At 39.7% G+C, this 13955-nt stretch overlaps 1 long non-coding RNA gene across 1 annotated transcript; it reads left to right on the top strand.

Annotated features, from left to right (window-relative positions):
• Positions 1 to 11897: 11897 nt before the first annotated feature.
• LOC118768682 lies at positions 11898 to 12897 on the top strand. The gene is made up of 3 exons (XR_005004454.1): positions 11898 to 11945; positions 12173 to 12354; positions 12737 to 12897. It is a non-coding gene; the product is annotated as an uncharacterized LOC118768682 (long non-coding RNA).
• Positions 12898 to 13955: the final 1058 nt, after the last annotated feature.

Genomic DNA, 13955 nt, shown 5'->3' with positions numbered 1-13955 from the left:
GAAAGGGTTAATCTCCACACATCAAACATGTTTTTATACATAGGGCCAGCACATATGTTGTTTGGTATATTTACTTTATTTTTTGGGTTTGGCATACATAGAAACAAATGCTTTCCTTTGAGGTGATTCGTAATATAGCTCTTTCTTTGCATTTATTCTCAAAATCAGAGTCTGGTTTATGGTTTGAATGGATTTCAATGGCATTTGCATGGTAAATGCTAAAGTTCACGTTCCACGTTTTCCCAATAAAAGAGGTTGTGACTCAGTCTACTTCTATTTTAAATAAATTGCGCCTTTTTCATGAGAACTTCATTCTGAAGTTAAGGGTTATGGGTGTGATCAGAGTGCGTAGGGGAGAATACGTGTAACAGAAATGTGTGTAACGCTCATTGACGCTCATTGCGCCGTTTGAAGTTGTTGAAGTTTGCCGTTTGAAAGTGTATTAGTTGCCCTACAGGCTGTAATTGTACAAATCTAATAGTACTGTGTCCTCAAACAGACCTTGCTCTCAGCTGAGAACTGTCTCATTGTGGAACTGTACACATCCTGTCCCCGTACTGTCACTATACTTGCTGTATGCACTTTTGTAAGTCGCTTTGGATAAAAGCGTCTGCTAAATAAATAAATGTAAATGTAAATGTAACTGGAGGCTTGCAAAAAAGGACTCACGTGCAAATGGGAGAATACCCCCCTACTGCCTACAATCACACCTTTTTTTCTTTTTTGTAATAAAATTGTAAGTCATAAATCTAAACCGTGACACACCCCTGTCAATCAGTATGACAAGGACACAAAGGACACAAATATAGATGGCAGCTGTCCATCAACTGACCTGTCAATCAAACCAACCTGTCAATCAAGCTGACAGGGCGGGGGGGGGGGGGGGGGCGGTCATAAATCATAGGGGTCATAAATCATTTTGACAGAAAATGTAGGATATACTACTCCTTTAGCAGCTATTGTGTGTGTTTTTCTCACTTAAATTGGAGACTGGCTTTCACCTGTCATGTTCCATAGTATTCCAGCCATGAACTATGATATCACCACAGTTGTCATGAGAAGACCTTTCAGCGCCATGAACATCAGCTTAGAGAATTCAATGAGAGGCGAGCAAAGTCCTTCATGCAGTGTAAATGGTGCCATGTCTTTGCTTTCTTCCTCCAGAACTACCTACAAACATGCATTGGCCAGGTCAATGGTCAAGAAAACTGTCAATCCGTAACAACCTGGAAAACAATGTAGGGCAAAAGAAGACTCCATTACAGTCACCTGATTAGGCTCATGCAAGTCCAAACTTATACGAATTGCTCCATTTTTATTTTGTGTCATAGGATTCTCCGTAGGAAAAACCCTAGGTGGTGCATCGATTCTCTCTATCATTCATAACTCCAGCAGTCTTTTCCGGGGAGAAAGCTTGTCTGACAGACAGTGGGAGTCTTTGCAGCTTTTCCTGGATAGGCATAACTTCACTTTTAAGCTTATTTCAATGCACAAAACCTTTTGTGCAACCTCACTAATGTGGCTACAGGGGCAGTGTGTGGCAGCACAGTATTGTTAAGTTTCAAAATGGTAAAAAAATCCATGCCTAATGAATGTGTACCTTTACAACATACAACATCACCACAGACAACATAGCTGGTACTGTGATATTGTCACATTGCACTGTAGTAGATAGACATCCTACTACTGGCAAATTGTGCTTGGAGTATGTCATAAATCTGACTAAAGGCCTAGTAAGAACTATGTTTACATTAGTGGCATTTAGCAGATGCTCTTATCCAGAGCGACTTACATCAGTTACAGTTTTTTTTACAATGTCTCCATTTATACAGCTGGATATTTACTGAGGCAGTTGTGGGTTAAGTACCTTGCCCAAGGGTAGAGCAGCAGTGCCCCAGCGGGGAATCGACCTGGAGTCCTACTCCTTAACCACTACGCTTCATTGCTGCCTGTGGCTGAAATATTCAGAGTAAACATATTTGAAGGTGTTTGACATTGACACTTCAATCCTTTCGGTCCCTACCAATAAGACAGTAATGTGGGGAGTGGAAGAGGTGCTCATTGTCACTTTGAAGGACATTCTGTCTCTTCTGTATGCTTATGAGAAAGACCTTGGTGGTCATTTCAGGAACATCCACGTCTCCAGTCTCTGCACATCTGCTTATTTGCAGGACAGTCCTGCATGACGTGAATAGAGGAGCCACATCTGTCGCAACAGCATTATTTCTATTGTGTAGCACTGGACTCAGCAGGTAGGTTGCTCTTGTAAAGGACCTATTGCTTTAATGTTTAGCTTTACCTCTCACAACCGCTGCAGCTCATCCAAAATGCAGCTGCTAGGCTGATCTACAATCTCCCAAAGTTCTCCCGCGTCTCCCCTTTACTGAGATCCCTCCACTGGCTCCCGTTCACAGCCAGGATCCGCTTCAAAACCTTGACTCTCACCTTCTCTGCTGCAAAAAAGACTGCCCCAACCTACCTCCAGGACCTCATCCTACCCTACGCACCACTCGACAGCTTCGCTCTGCCACATCCGGACGCCTTGCTCCTCCCACCATCAGAATGAAACCCACGCTCCTCACAACATCGCTTTTCCGTCATTGCCCCCCAATGGTGGAATGAACTCCCCACCCCCCTTCAATCCAACCCTTCAGACGTGGGCTGAAGACACACCTCTTCAGACTCTACCTGGACTGACACCCTTGCCATTTAATCTTGTAAATCTATGATTCTTGGCTGTACTTGTAGCACTATCTCTGACCTTGTATTTGTAGCATGTTTTTGCCTAGGTAGTATAGGGGCACTTCATTGTATTTGATATATGTAACCTTAGATCAGATTAGTTCTGTCTCGCTACACTAACTTTGTGCTCAGCTTCAGCACTATCTGCATTGTATGACCTGTACACACCCTGCCCTTGTGCCCGTTTGCCTACTATATGCACTTTTGTATGTTGCTTTGGATAAAAGGCCTGAGGTTCTGCAACCAATGTCTGTGCATGCCCATTAGCCGACTCCACTTGGCGAGCTAATGTTATAACTTTAGTATTGTTATATATTATGATTTACTGGTAATTATTGATTTACAAGAGCACATGTTGCTTTATTCTGCTTATACCACGGGTACTTGTAACTGAAATAATTCAGCACTGTTGGTGTTAACTTGTATCTTTTGCCATTATTTTCAGTTAAAAACAGAATGCTCAATTGAAATTCAACGTTGAACAGGCCTGTCTATTAAAAAGGAAGGAGCCTTGATCGCCACTTTAACTGGAACCAAGGGTGGTATAATCCTGTAATTTAATATATCACAGTAGACTGCTGTATTTGTATTTCTAATGTGTTAACTTTAACTTGCATGACATTCAATGAATCGTGCCAACTCCGGCGCGATTCATTGATTCCGGCAGATTCCGGGGCCGCGTGAGTGGCAGCCTGTTACAGCAGCTTCTACCTCTCATCTCAAATATGTCATCACTGACACACCCCCCGGACAGGTTTGTCTGATGAAGGCTGTCCAGCCCAGCAACGTTACAGACAGGTTTAGGCAGGTATAAGTGCCAATGGAAATGCTCATAATTATCAGACATTCCAGAGTCAGTCTGTAACCTCAGCAGGGGAGACAAAGCATACGTCAGCTTTTTCAAGCCAACTTAATTATAAAAACAGTCAATTTTAAAGGCAAGTTATTTTGATATTTTGTTTCTTTATGCACCCTGTGATGTTTTTCGTATGAGAAATACTTGACAGTGACAGTTTTAACATCATTTTATTCAGACGTATTGTAATGGTATTGAATTCTAGAGCTGCTTTATTTTCTCTGAAGAATCTGCTCAGCTTTCATAATAAAAGTGAATGTGTTGCGACTATGCAATGAGGAGTAGTAAAAAGATCTATCAGCCACTAGGCTCCAGGTAGGGAGGTATGGTTTTCCAATTAGCAATTATTCACCAGGCGTAATTTTGAACAGCTTGTTTTAAAATATCGGCAGATGCATAAATTAAATCTTAATTCTAAATACTGATGCACGACTGTGGGCATGACTCACAACGTGGACTGACCTTAGAGCAGGAGGCCGAACCTCTTATCCTGATGTCAGATGTCATTACAACTTATATTAAAATTAAAATTAGTCAACTAACTAGCTTATGTAATACAATTCCAACTCCTTGTTTCTAATCAAAATAACCACAGACTGTTACTGATTCACAGGAATCATGATAACACTACTCCATCTGTCCCACTTTGAACTTTAAAGTGAATGTCTTGGGAGTGAGACTTCAAAGGTAGAACAGATAGACACTCACACATGTCTTTATGGTTAGCAAATTCAGTCAATACTTTAGGGGGAAAAAAACCTAAATATTTAAATCAATTGGAAAGGTTTTTTCGGGATCAAGGCAGGATTTACAATTACCACCTCCTACCTAGGTATGTGTTGTAGAATTCCTTTCATTCCAAAGTTCAAATGCTGCTGACAGTTTTTATGTGCTACTTGTTAATGGAAAGCCATTTTTCAGGCAATGACAAGAATGCTTTTTAAACGAGCATACACTATTAAAACCCCCATCAGGTTAGAGATCAAGCTAGTTTGTATGTTAGCAACCTAGGCAACGACTTCGCAAACTAATGTAAAACTAAAAATAACTAATGGAAATCTGAAAATAAAATTAGGTAGCTAATGAATTAGCTGTAAAGCGAACTGGCAGAAGATAGAATCAGCTAGTTTACTAACTAGCCAGCTGGCTGTCTTGGGACCTTGGTAGATTGCAGCTGTTTGTGAATAGCAAATCTAGATCGGGGATGGGCATACCTTTATACCTGTCAAGAGTTTAGATACAAGGCAATGTTGCTTTTAAATCAGAAATAATTTTGCAGCCTGTGAGGTTGAGGTTATATTGCTATATTAGCATTATTACTAAATATTTTATAATTGTAAAATTTGAGTCTACACAAATGACTTCAATTTTCAAGACAGTTCCTTCCCTCATCATCAAAGTTAAATAATTTACTACTTTTCAGCTTCATATGTCTTAGATTCTTTAAAAATCAGACTGTACCTGCTATTGGAAATAATTACAAGAATGCATACAAAATGCTTGAAACAATGTCACTGGTAATACACATTACAATGCAGATGAATGCAAAGAAATGTGTTGACGTCAAGTTTTTAATTTTAGATTATTTCACAGAAGTTTCACAGAAGTTTAGGTACAACTCTGATGATATATAAAAAATAATGTCCCCACTTCTTCATTTTTCATTTGTTTTCAAGTTTTTTCAAGTGTGGCAAATACATACAGAAAAGTCAGGTATCAGAGCAATTCATAACCCATGTCAGCCTACATTTGGATTAAGTGGTATTGGTGTTAAATCTATTCCCAAATGTGTAGTCATGAAAGTAGTATTTAAGTGAAACTGATAAACTGATTGAAGGGTCTTTTTTTGAGAAGTAGGAATGCTTGTAAATCTTACCTTCTTTGTCCAGAGTTAATTCTGCTGTAGCTAACTGGGTACCAAAAGGTCCCTGGAAAGATATAGCAGTACATCTTTAAATCATGCTGTTCATAAAATACAACATTCACAGTAGTTAATAGAGGACATGCAGAATGAGCAAACATGCTCTATACTATTTCAAAATGTTACCTTGGGATGGGTCTTATTGGATTTCATTTTTTCATTGCTGGGTTGGCAAAGCTGTTCTGGTATTACAATTCCCCCTTTCTATCTACTTGCTTTACACTTTTCCATGTACAGCTAATTAGAATATGCCAGTGGTGTTTGGAAGCTTTGTGTCACTTAGTTACCACATGATAACACTAAAAACAACAGTTTCCTTGTCTTTGCACAGACATGCCTACTAAGAGAAAAATAAACAATGTTTTTTCTAATGTAAGCATAAGACATACATGGATCAAGTCCAAGTCCAGCATACTGTTGCAACACTATGTCAGTTTTCAAAATATAAAATGGGATGAATTCAAAGGGAACAAGCTTGCAAAACAATCAGGTTTGAGGCTAAAGAGGATTGGAATTTCTCTATACTTTTGTCTATTGTTGCAGTGGTGGGGAATGGGATTTGCACATTGAGGTGTAATAGCATTACTTTATTAATTAAAATTTTGTAATGTATACGTTTTTTCACTGTTGAAAACAAATGAGGTTTTAAATTTTGATTTTTAGTAACACCTAAAACTCTTTTACTGAAAATCAACAGACGTTTTTCTTGTACAAAAAAGTATCCAACCCACAACTTGAGTATTATATAAAACTAAGCATTTTAGTGCATAGTGTAGTATGTAATAAAACGTTTTTAATACAATGGACACAGACCATTATGGTCGCTCTGTTGGTAAAAAGGTAAGGCCATGTTTATTGTGGGTGGGTAACTCTGTTATCTTATGGCCTTATGTAAAAATGACATAGTGCTGTTGTTTTATCACCTTGCTATGATCATGAAAGTCCATGTGTAATGGGTGGTATCTTGCTGTGTTGTGTATTCGATGTTACGTGGGGCGGCGAGCGAGCGAGTTTCAAACCGAGGTTCTCACTGCTCACTGCCAACCTCTTACGGCCAGTGTTGTTGCCAGTTGAGCTAAAGGCAAATTGCCGTTAGCCTGTCGGCAACAAGGCTACTTAACCAGGTCTCGGGAGAGTGACGTAGCCGCTGCAACCGCTCGGCCACCTTCTACCCGCTACCTAAGGCTTTACGCAGAACTCACATGAGCTAATCACTTCAGCTCTGCTACACACGTACACCCACAATGATCTGTTTTTTTTCAGTGACATCTAAGCTGTTCACCAGCTCTGTTGGGTCATGAACAGGGGTAATTACATCGGGTTCCATTCCCTGCATAAGAATGGTCTTCAGTCCATCACTGACAGTGGAATCTTGCAACATTGCAACACTGGGGCAACAGTAGGTTCCATGTGAATATGATGCATACCTGGAATAATGTCCCAGACTATTGATGATAGAGGGGCATCTTTCCACTAGCACCTCTACAGCCTGCACTTTAAGAGTCTCAGTTATGTTCACCAGTTCAGGTTCTTCAGGTGATTCTCTGATCTGTTTATTTAAAAAAAAAAGTTGCATTGATTTTTGTGTGCTTGTGATTTATTTTAATTAGGTGGGAAATTAACTGTAACAATTTGAGTATGCTTGAAAATATTAAAGACAACATTGTTTTGTTGAATGTTGAACTAACATTGCCATGAGGAAATCATGTTTACTCCAGAGCTGGAGTCAATTCCATTTAAAATTCAAGTCATTAATTGAAAATCTTCATAGAAAATGACTGGTTTATTTTTTTAGGAATTGAAGTGAAGTTCATTCACTGAATTGAATGAACTGAAATGAAATTCACCCTGACTCTGGTTTACATCAAACCATGTAATGTGCTGGAGTTCCAAGTAGGATCTATACATCTCAGAGGTGGCTGGAAAGAAGGAACAGTTTAGCAACAGTCAACACTAGCATCAACACTTCAGCAGGATGTTACTAACATAAAACCCACATATTCTATGTGCACCATATTAAACAATATTCATCAGCATACTGTATCTATCTACATTTAAAGGAAAATTATATTATGAAAATGTGAGTTACAGTCAGACATGAAACAAGTAAACATCAAAATTAATATTTCCAATACTTTACATGACAGATTTGTTAAAACAACGCTGTTAGGAGAAAATTTATATACCTTGTATACAGCATCACCACCCCTTCAATGGTAGTCGAGAGCTTGAATGTATTGGAAAATGCGAGTTAAGGTTAGTTATGACCTGTAAAAATCTAATTTATTTCAACAATCTACATCACAGTTTTGATGAAACACTGTTTTGGCATAATTTGTGTACCTGTACAGGACCACCATCTCATAAACCCCATGCAAAGGCTTGAAAATGGACATTTTCTTTCATGTCACATAGGGCAGGGATTTAAATTGTTTGTAGCCCTCAAAATTCAAATTTAATTTCACACTACATTATTATTTTAACAAACCAACACTGTTCATAGATGAAAACAGATTGGGAATTTCCAAGAAAAAAATCATGTCCATGAAGTTCATTGCTTTAACACAACATACTCTGAGCTTTGGTTCAAACCAGTTTTTTTGTCTTATTTGTTGAATGTTTGTTCGAATGTTTGTTGAATGATTTGTTGAAAATTGTGGAAAGTGTTATTAACATATCAAATAATCTCAGGGTTATGAGTGAAATTATTTAAAATTTGCATTTATTGGTACACAATAAAAACTGATTTAAATAAAACAACCATTGAAGCACAGTGCCAGGTAGTATCATGAACTGTCAGGACTCAGGCACGGACTCAGATGCGGACCACGAGTGCTCCAATTACAGGCGTTTATAGCAGAATCCTCAAACAAGCAGGCAGTCCAAAAACAGGCAGGGTCAAAATACCAGGTAAGCAGTCCAAGGGCAAAACAGGGATCAAAAACAGAAACAGGCAGGGTCAAACCTTGAAGGCAGGCAGATCAAGCAATCAGGACAGGAGGGCAGGCAAAAACGTAGTCAAGGAACAGGCAAGGCAAAAACCAGCAAAATCCAAACAGGAAAACAGGCGGGAAACAAGACAGGCAGAAAACACTGAAACGATCTGGCAAACAACACAGAGACAAGCAGGGTATATATAGGGCTGGGCTGATTAGGTGATGGGAAGCAGGTGTGCAGGCAGGCGGGTGGAGACAATCAGGTGGGTGGAGACAGGGCGGAGAGCAGGGCAGGGCTAGAACACAAGGAAAACAAAGGCACATGGACAAGGAAAAACAAAAACACAACAGCTAGGGGGCGGGAGCCCTGACAATGAACCATCTTGTTTTTCCCCCAAACAATACTGTACATGCTTGTTACTGATTAGTAAGTAAACTACCTTTACCATCTTCAATGATTCCAAAATTAGCATATGGCATTAGAAGAATTTTTATAAGCAAAAAGCACTCATGCAGTTACTGTTTTCAATGGAACCCTCTCATGTAACTCCAGATAGTGGTGTACGCATTTGACAAAGCTGACAACCTATAGTCTGGAGCCTGGCTATGGAAATAAACAGAACATAAGTTACATTTACACTGCATTTAGGTCATTTGGCAGATGCTTTTATCCAAAGCGACTTACAAGTGAGGAACAGCAAGCAAGCCACGGTAGTGTAGGAGACCTTGGAGTAAGCTTTAAGTGCAACCTAAACAACTAAACTCCGCTAAATAAGTCAAGAAAAGTAGAAAACAGATAAAAAAGGTGAAAACACAAGGATAGACAGGCAGAGGAGATAAACAAGTAGTGACAGGAGAAAGAAGTGCGAGGCAGAACGTGTGCAGAGATGGAATTGTGTTAGAGTTGTTAGAAGTGTTAGGAGAGAGGTGCTCTTGGAAGAGCTGGGTCTTCAGGAGGTTCTTGAAGATAAAGAGGGACACCCCTGCTCTGATAGCGTAAGGTAGCTTGTTCCACCAGCGGGAAACTACATATGAGAATAATCTGGACTGAGATTGCCTTGTGTGTAGAGATGGCAATGCTAGACGACGTTCCTGGAAGGAACGTAACGGCTGAGGAGGAGAGTAAGCCTGTATGATTGAGCTCAGGTATGTTGGAGCAGACCCAGAGGTCACTGTGTAGGCAAGCATGAGAGACTTGAATTTGATACGGGCAGCCACGGGTAGCCAATGGAGCTCAATGAGCAATGGGGTGACATGGGCCCTCTTGGGCTGATTGAAAACCAAATGCGACTTCGCGTTCTGAACTATTTGTAGTGTTTTCACCACACATGCTGGAAGGCCAGCTAGGAGGGCATTGCAATAGTCGAGGCAGGAGATAACCGTGGCCTGTACCAGAAGCTGGGTAGTATATTGAGTCTGGTAGGGCCAGATTTTGTGGATATTGCATAGTGCAAAGCGGCACGATCGAGAGACTGAGGCAACATGGTCCGAGAAGAACAACTGGTCATCAATCATGACATTCAGGTTTCTTGCAACCTTAGAAGGTTTGAGAGTATTTGAGGCAAGATTTAAATTGATGCTGTGATGCATGGATGGCTTGGCTGGGATGACCAAGAGTTCCGTCTTAGAGAAGTTTAGCTGAAGGTGGTGTGCCTTCATCCATAGGGATATGTCTGCAAGATATTCCGTGATCCGCGTCGAGACTGTGGGGTCATCAGGCGGGAACGACAGATATAGCTGGGCATCGTCTACGTAGCAGTGATACAAGAAGCCATGCGAGCAGATAACCGGGCCCAGAGAGGTGGTATAGATTGAAAAGAGGAGGGGCCCCAGCACAGAGCCTTGGGGTACCCCTGTAGAGAGGCTATGGGATGAGGACGTCTGTCCTTGCCATGACACGCTAAACGAGCGCCCAGTGAGGTAGGATTCAAACCAAGACAATGCTTTGTCCGAGATGCCCATTTCTGACAATACTGATAGCAGAATGTTGTGGTTAACCATATCAAAGGCAGCTGATAAGTCAAGTAGGATGAGGACCGAGGACTGAGCCGCAGCTCTAGCTGCTCTTAGAGCTTCTGTCACAGACAACAGAGCTGTTTCAGTGGAATGTCCACTTTTGAAACCGGACTGGTTTGAGTCAAGGAGGTCATTCCTAGAGAGGAATTCTGAGACCTGTTTAAATACCGCCCTTTCAATAACCTTGGATAAGAATGGAAGTAACGAGACCGGCCGATAATTCTCAACATGAGGAGGGTTGAGAGAAGGCTTTCTGAGTAGAGGTGTTACTCTAGCCTGTTTGAAAAGAGTAGGGAACACACTGGATGCAAATGAAGTTGCAATAGAACTCTAGTCTTTCAACCCCCTTTTGGCTCAAAAGTTATGAAACTATCACTATATGCATTCGTAAATGTAGATTAAAGTTCACAAAGACGTACAAAGAAGAGAGGCCAGAGATCAAGACAAATTCATGTGTCAGAAAGTTCATTTAAAAAAAGTTTTTTTAAATTAATAAAACACATTAAAACTAGAAGATAGTGGACAACCATGTATCTAGGGACTACGTTGTATTGTGTGTGGAGGGTTTCTTGGAAGATTTAGGACAGTTGTTGAAAACAATGTGGTTGGGGTAAAATATGCTAACCAGAGAGGGTGCAAAAAAAAAAAAGCAAGCCTTGCACAATAAAATGTTTCAATGACTCAGCTGGACATGACTGAATCATTGAAACATGTTCTGTCAGAGATTTTTTTTTTATCTACAGCCCAACAAATTGCCTATTATCAGACTTAAAATAAGATCTAAACACACACTTTCAACAACAAAATGAATACAACAACAATAGCAGAATAACAATCAATGCTGGCTAAAATCCCTCATTCACTTACACTAGTGAACTGATCACTAACTTGGTGGAAAAACTACATGCATTAGTGAACATTAGCCTCAGTAGTACTGTAACTAGCACATCTAACTAAAGTCAGCTTAGCTAGCTCGCTAACTTGTCCTGATAATGCTGTATGACTGTTAATTACCTGTTATAGTTTACAAAAATGAATATCATTTTGAGTTATGTGGGTGGATCTCAACATTAATGTAGAAGTAGCATAGACATCCTTCATGACTGGTAAAACCATATGTGTGAGCGAGTCAGCCAGCAAACCAAAGAGTTTTTAGCTGGCTTGCTCAGACATAATGACGGATCTGGCCTGGAAGCAAGATATGAATTATTTAATCACAAACATCAAATTCCCTGGTCATCTCAATCTAACCATGACATTCTCTCCCTCTGTCTCTGCCTTCCCCTCTGTTTCTATTCCTTTCTCTGTCTGTCCTCCCATCTGAGCATCAAGTCCTTCAACACCACTGCTACTAGCTATGTTAACTGGCCACGATGAATATGATGCTTGGACCATTGCTGCACCATCCACTCTCAGATGGAGGATCCCCATGCATAACCTGCCAAAGGCCAATATTTGATCTCCTAGTACTGTGGTATATGTGCAGCGCTGAATTGTAAAAATACGCTAAACCAAATGAAATTTGTTCACACAGTGGGATCTTCTCTCAATAGTTCAGTTTTTTTTACTTTATGATGATGATTTAAAATGCTAAATATAGTTTTACCTTAATTAAATTAAGACATGATCAACTGAAAAAAGGCCCTTTCAATACGCCCAAGTCTAGAGAGAACTGAATCCCTGTTTGACTTTCAATTGAAGGTTTCCATCATTTACAAAGACATAGGCCTGGCAAGGCCAAAAGGTCAAGTATGACAAGAAGAGTGTGTTTTAGCATAGCAACCTAGAGTGCACAGACTACAAATGGGAGTGGCACTAGACAAGACTATAACCAACACCAGGGCTACTGCCAAAGTAAGCTCACACAGCACATACATGCACAGGTAAGAGTATGAACAAAACCTTTTCTTGGGTCTTTTGGGCATTTACAGATAAAATGTCTATATAATTTAAGAGGAAAATCTCATGTATTTTGTAGTTGAACACAATCAAATCAAATATATAGCTTTTCATAAAACTACAATGAAATGTTTATCACTGCACATTGTTAACATAGGTTATATTTCATGCTCAGTTGGAGGAGAAGCAATTTTAGATGTCTAATATGCACCAATTGGGCTATACTGTATAATGGGATGTACAGCACCATTATGCTTTGTTTAAAGGTTGTTTAACTGTTGTGAAGTGTTTTCATTATTTTCTGTTTCTTAGAGTATTTTCATCATTACTTTTTCAATCTTTCCATCATAATTTTTACCATTTTAGAGAATCAATTTGTTAGTTTTCAAGAAAAACCTGTGGAGGGAAACCCTGGGTATGAATTTGCTCTTTTCATTCAAGAATGGATAAAGGAAAAGAAAGATACTCCAGGGGAAGTAAGGTTATAATGAACTCTCCTGTAAAAGACACCCAGAAGAAGAGCAGCACTGCAGCAAAGGAGGTACAGCCTGACTTCCATTAAAATGAACTGTACCCAGGTGAAATGCATATAAAAATACTTCTGCAAATGAGATGACTTCTGCTAACACAGCACAAAGTAAATGTTCACATTTGATCTAGAATGCAGATTGCCCTGCCCTGCCCTTTAAATGTTCTGTCATTTTGCACTCAATAAACAGTGTCACTGGGAAAACACCAGGAAGTTGGACCCTGCAATGTTTGATGAGTCAGAAAATATGTTTTGGAGACATTTCATGTAGAGATAAATATATAAGAATATAAGTTATAAGAATAGTAACCATATATTTGATGATTAGTAAGATCCATGTTTATATCCAGGTGCCAGTGGCAGTCCCCCAGTTGGGTTACAAGCTATCCAAGCCTCTCCAGGACCAGACCCGGGAGGGTGGGGCCATCAGTCTGAGGGGGCTGCTAGCCGCTCAAAGGTTTTCCAAAGGCCTTAGGGTAAGACTGGCCAAGGACAGTGTTTCTCACCATTTCACAAAGTTCTAAACATCAACTTCAGTGTAGATCAGTATCAGTATGTGTTATTTTAAAGACCATGAACAAGTGCCATAATGTACTAATCAAGTACCCATCCATTTTTATTCAATTGCATCATAAAAACCTAATCTGACAGAGCTAACATGAAAGGCATATTACATAAAAACTGTTGATTATCATCATTATCATCTAAACCTTCATTGAATACTGACAAACCTCTAGATAACACATCTACTGAATGTGGTGAATTGCATAAACATTTTTAATAAACATGTCAATCAGATGGTTCTTTGTTGATCTTTTAAAGATCCTTTAAATTTTGAATTTTCAATTGTATTTAACCTTTATTGGCTCCTTTTGTTGTGAACTTCCTTCCTTTACTTTGTTAGGAACGTGCAACACTGAGACTTGCTGTAAAGAAAGGTGCAGGGGCAAAGGCATTGAAATCCATCATGATCGTTAATGAAAAGGTAATACAAAAAAACTTCTGCTTCCTCAGATGCACATTCTGCACAACATTCAGGCTAGGCTATAGAGTTGA

The sequence above is a fragment of the Megalops cyprinoides genome, chromosome 2 (assembly GCF_013368585.1).
Source record: "Megalops cyprinoides isolate fMegCyp1 chromosome 2, fMegCyp1.pri, whole genome shotgun sequence".
Taxonomy (NCBI): domain Eukaryota; kingdom Metazoa; phylum Chordata; class Actinopteri; order Elopiformes; family Megalopidae; genus Megalops; species Megalops cyprinoides.
The sequence above is the reverse complement of the archived record's forward strand: the minus strand, read 5'-3'. Positions and strand labels throughout refer to the sequence as shown.